Source organism: Anas acuta, chromosome 21 (assembly GCF_963932015.1).
Source record: "Anas acuta chromosome 21, bAnaAcu1.1, whole genome shotgun sequence".
In the NCBI taxonomy this organism is placed as follows: Eukaryota; Metazoa; Chordata; class Aves; order Anseriformes; family Anatidae; genus Anas; species Anas acuta.
The window spans coordinates 779,210-785,091 of record NC_088999.1 but is presented as its reverse complement, the minus strand read 5'-3'; the positions used below and the strand labels follow the sequence as shown (position 1 = coordinate 785,091).

Here is a 5,882-nt window from a genome sequence, read left to right as displayed (position 1 = left end):
ATCGCAGAAGACTGAAAACTCGGGCTCCAGAAAATGCGTTTCAAGCCCCATTCACCCATCCAGAAGTGCCCCCAAAGGAAGGCTTTGGGTACAAGAGAACTCCCCAGGGGAGCCTTTACGCAGCCCCACATGCAATTGGACCCTACGTGTTCGCTCTTTACAGCAACCCTAAATATAACCCTGGCCCGCATGGCAGACGACTGAAAAATCGGGCTCCAGAAAACGTGCTACAAGCCCCATTTGACCATCCAAAAGTGCCCCCAAAGGAAGGCTTTGGGTACAAGTGAACTCCCCAGGGGAGCCTTTATGCAGGCCCATACGCAACTGGACCCCCCGTGTTCGCTGTTTACAAGCAACCCTAAATATAACCCTAGCCAGCATGGAAGAAGACTGAAAACTCGGGCCCCAGAAAACGCATTAAAAGCCTAATTCGCCCATCCAAAAGTGCCCCCAGAGGAAGGCTTTGGGTATGTTATAAATGGCTCAGGATTCAAATTAGGATTAAATAAAAATAGGATTTATTAAAAGAATATAAAGGAATAGAGGTAAGCAAACAGCGCTGGGTGCACCGGGAGTCTCCGCTCCACCAGGACGCACACCAGTTACATCAAGCAGCTGATTTTTATGCACCTAGACTAATACATATTCATTACTACTTCTAAAAAAATAGATTATTATAATTAGCTTCCGGGGTCCAGTTCCTCCTACTGGAGCATGCGCATCAGTCTCCTCTGGGGGTCTCTAGGGGTCTTTCATGCTGAAGGCTCGTAGCCTTCCTCTCACCCTTTGTACTTACTCGGCACTATTCCAAGTTTATGGAACACTCTCTGTACACTCTCCACAGGTCTTGTCTCCCAACCGTCCTTCAGCTTCTTTTTTCTTCCTCTTAATCTCTTGGCCCCCCTGGCCAGATACCAAGGATCTCATAACAGTCACCAGCAGTCACCAGTTATTATCAGTTGTTCTGAAACTCCCAAACAGGTTGACGACTCACGAGCAATTAAAACATTCTTTCCCAGCTATTCACAGTCATCTACATAACATCTATAGCAGTGTTAAATCAATCTCGAAGAAGACAGAAAAAAAAACTGTAACTGTTAGAACTAGAAGTCAGGAATAACAAAAGCAAACAGGTTCATAAATTTAAGGAGTGTTTTCTGAAGACTTGATAAATTGACTGGAATGAGGGGGAGACTGGGACACACTGCATCTGTGGTTCAAGAACTAAATTGCCAGTGCAGGGCCCAGAGGCAGACAGGATTCAAACAGAATTATTCTTTATGGACACGAATTTATGGACACGAATTGGAATTGTTAAAACATTCCTCACAATCCCTTATCTTCTTTTTAATATCCCCAATTCGTGTCTCTTCTGTTATTAATAATTGGATTTCATCAGTGTGTTCTCGGAGGGTCCAGTTCTTAAGCATCATAATTGACATATTCCCTTCCTTTTTTAACGAAGTTATTACCAATGTACTATTTATCGCCCGGTGTATTAATAATGTAAGACAAGGTATCATACAAGGTATAGACAATAACATCTTTACACCACATAACAATAAAAATAACACTCTTTTAACCCATGGTCCACCAGGCAGCCATGAAAATAAAAATAAATGAAAATAAATGAAAATAAATCCCATTCCATATCCTTCCAGGTTTGTGTTTGCTCGCTCACGTCCCCCCTCTCCTTCTCTGGAATGGGAGAGAGAAATGGGAAAGTGAAGCCTGTGAGTTGAGATAAAAACAAGTAGATAATAACAATAATAATAATAACAATAATGATTATAATAGTACTACTAGTAATAATGTGTACGAAACAAGTGATGCACAATGCAATTGCTCACCACCTGCTGTCCGATGCCCAACCTAACCCCGAGCAGTCCGGCCCTCCTCCCAGCCTGCCTGCTAGCAGGACAGTGAGAAGCTGAATTTGGCTTGGTCCTTGGCTTGATGTAAGCACTGCTCTGTAACAATTAAAAACAATTAAAACATCAGCATATTATTAACATTCTTCTCATCCTAAACCAGAACATAACATTCTATTAGCTACTAGGAAGAGTATTAGCTACTACCCTTTTTATCAATCTTTAAACAGCAATTACTAAAGCTAAATTTTCCACAGACTTCTCCTTCTTGTGCTAGTAAATAATCCAAAGCTAGGCAATTTTGATACAAAGCAGTTCTCATCTTTATAACTATTTCTATTACAGCTAATAACCTAATTATTCTATTAAGTATATATACTGGGGTCCTATAGTCCCACGATCTGTCTTCTGCCCACGTATCTGGATCATAATAGGCAAACACCTTCAGGGTTGATTCAGGCTTGTGTTACCGTTCGGCCTGTCAGGGTGATCCAGCTCCTGGAAAACGAATCACAATTTTATATAGGTTAAAAAAAAAGGTTCTTATGTTATTTTCTCAGGACAACCTGACCTGAGCCCCACGTTGGATGCCATTAGTGTGGGAGAAGTCCAGCCGAGGCCCTCTCACTCGGCAGTCAATACCCATAGGGGTTGCTTCCCTCGGTAGACCATACACACCGCAGTGGAGGGTCCTGCCCTGGTCTTGCCTTCTCCCTTTCCTCCCTTCAGGCTTGTCCCCTTTATTTGGCATCCTTAATTCATGCAGAGCCTCGTTGCCAGAATATTAGTTCTTCCTTAGCATGAGTTTCAGTTTCCCAGGAGGGGACTCAACCCTCCAAGTTTCAGTAGTTACTGGTCCTTTTATTCTGGATGCATGGGTCCCTTTCTGCGGTTCTCACAGCTGTTTCAGTAGTCAGCAAAACAAGGTACAGTCCCTCACACCCATGCCCTTGAGCCAAAAGCAAAAAGTCAATAGCAGCTTGATCCTGTAAGAGCGCATGTCGCAGACTATTTTGATCTGGTAACATCTCCTCAAGTATCTCTGTCATGGCATAGGCTTGCTTCTTGGCCCAGCATACCAATTTTTCTAAGTTGTTACGTGCGGCCGCAGATGCCACTCCAGGCACTGAAATTGCTAATGCCGCTCTAGCTGCAACCCCACACAATTCAACATTATCATTGCAATCCGATGCAAGCAATGCCCATTTACGTCTAGTGATCTCACGCAACTGTAACAAGCTAGGAGCAAATACAATGAGTTTATCTAAGTAACATGGACATCTGACAGCATTTGCAGGGATACCATGCCAGGCCTCATCCCCACAAATCAGAAGCACATCAGGAGGCAAGGCCAAAGCTGTACAATTGTTCCAAACACTGTAGTTGTTACCCCTTGTCTCCATGCTATAAACTCCTAAACCCTACTTAGCAGCGTCATTGTACTCACAGGTGTTATTTGTGTTTTTGTACCAGTATGGCCCTTTCCCAGTTCCTGTAGCAGGATTCATCTGATAGCCACGGCTACATTCACATTTGTAGCCACCTTTCAGGTTGATACAGATTTGACTACAGATACCAGGGTTTTGACATTCATCAATATCTCCACAGTTTCTCTTGTCTACAAACTCAAACCCAGCTGGACAGTCACATTCATTTTTGTTGCATTCCTTCAGGGGCTCATCACCCCAGTCCTTGCAGTCTCTCTGCTGGTTACACACTTTATTGATATCTATGCACACAAAGTCAGATTCAGTACACATCTTCTTCACACAAGCACTCTCATCACTGCCATCTGAGCAGTCTTCACATTTTACTCTAGCACCGTTGGCAGCAGTGCACAGTCAGGCGAAGACGAGCAGCAGGCAGAGCGCCCTGCACCGTCACCTGTGTCACTTATACTACTCCTATTACCCATGCTGTTAGTGTCAGTGGCATCCTCCTTGTACCGTTTCTGTCTTTGTCTCCCCCCTTTTCTTTTTGTCACTGGCCATTCACCACAAATGGATAAGACACATGATTACTAGTTAGGAAAGAGAGTGTAACGTCTGCTATACGGCTGCAGGCAGTGCCGGCTGCAACCTTAGGTTTGTGAAAGAGCCTGCCGGTGGTCATTTGGCGGTGTAATCAGCGTCTCTGCACTCCTGCCCTGCAATAGAGCTAAGTCGTCATTAGTAATAGTTATAACACCAATCTGGGGACGAATAGTCTTTTTTACATTGTAAGATAAACCTTTTATAAAAAGAATGCTAGAGTGAAGCAGCACAGCCGCTGCTGCCGCTGCCTCCATGGTTATGTCAGACAGGCTGCAGGGTCCTGATGTCCGCCCCTCTGCTATGTGCAGACTCGCCTCACGCTGAGGGTCAGCTACCGGTGTCCACTGACACCTCTGGTCTCCCGTAGCAACTCGATCTCGGATGTCCCGCAATTACTTCAATTTCCCTGCGTTTTGCAGCTTCTGTCAGGTCTATTCTGTATCTCTCAGAGCCGTCCGTGGCTCTGCAGCATCTCTCAGGGCTCTCTCCGTCCAGCGGTAGTCCCTCCGTAGTGTCTCGGGCCTCCCAGCGCCGCTCCGGTCTCTCGGCGCCGCTCCGGTCTCTCGGCCTGTTCAGGTCTCAGTGAGTCCAGGTCTCGGCCTGTGCGGGCCTCATATGTTGCAGGAAGCATGTCATATCATGCTCCTGCCTTTTTCTTGTCACAGTCAAAACATTTAAGAGCAAAAATAGGATACACAAGATACACAAGATACACCGGGCCCATATATTAGGCACCACCACTCAAAACTTGGATAAAACAGCACTTCTTTTCAGTCTGTCAAGCACTCCGTTCGTCTCTGCCCACTCCCCTTGCGGAGAGTACGGAACAACGGATCGGAACTCTGCACTCGCTTTGCAGCAACGCTGCGTCTCACTCACACAGCACACTCGCACACGGAGGCCTCCAGCACATCTCATTCATACCACAGGAATATAATTTAGAATGATAACCAACCAAATAAGTATTGTCTCTGACTGCGTTCTTCGTGAAGTGACTTGTAACACTTTGTTTCAAACCCTTACATTTACACAAATACTTTCAACACAAAATACATACATAAAAACACATACAATTATTAACACTCCAGTTAGTATCCCTCCAGCAGCTGAAAACATACCGTTTGTCTGCAGTTTCAGGAGATCTTTGCTCCTGCAGTGAGCAGCTGAGAGTGGAGTCCCCTCCGAGCAAAAACACTCAGGGTGCACCTAGGGGCGTCCGCGCTGCAGCTGATCCCGCAGCCGAGCAGAGTGTCTCCTGCCTGGCTCACCAAAATGACTCACAGAAAGCTGACTCCACAATCAGTAAGATTGTAAAGTAGGTATGTTTACTCAGTTCCGTGCAGCACGGGCGGGTAGTCCCACCAAAGTCGTGCAGGCCTAATGTGACAAATTGCTTTAGTAAAAAGTTACATATACATAAACATTCCTATACATATGCATAACCTGTCCCTTTGTGAACACTCCTCCTTATTTCAGACACCTTGGTTAAACTCTGAACCATGAGGTTTTTAATCTGGTTCTCGGGGCCCGAGAGGCTCCTGTTATCTGGTGGTATAAGTGCAGCACAGGCACAAATGTAGCACATATTCATTCTTAATCAATTGCTCTCTAATTTCTAATTCCAATGTTTCAGCTTGCTCTTTTCCGGATCCACGGGTATTCTACTATTAATGTTCAAAGCCTGACAGACCCCGTCCTCCGTGGATCAAAATACATGGGGTCTTAAGGGTTCTTTTGGTCATTCTATCATATAATAATCATTTTCAATTTACTCTTTAATTTTCTGGGGCCCCTATTGTTCCAATTTCTAATCATTATTCATAATGGACTTTTTGATCATATATCTGGTAATTTGCTCCCTTTCTGGTCCTTGGTCTTCGATTTTATCTGACCCATGCGGGAATTTTACTAGTGGCAATTCCCACAGCCCTTGGCTGCCCAGTGAGAGTGTCTTGCAGGGGGTTTAGGACCTATCACC

General features: G+C 44.9%; 1 long non-coding RNA gene across 1 annotated transcript; it reads right to left on the bottom strand.

Moving 5' to 3' along the window:
* Positions 1 to 1,477: 1,477 nt before the first annotated feature.
* Positions 1,478 to 2,436, bottom strand: LOC137843116 (uncharacterized). Its single transcript, XR_011089371.1, has 2 exons — positions 2,251 to 2,436; positions 1,478 to 1,970 (listed from the first exon to the last, which is right to left on the bottom strand). It is a non-coding gene; the product is annotated as an uncharacterized lncRNA (long non-coding RNA).
* Positions 2,437 to 5,882: the final 3,446 nt, after the last annotated feature.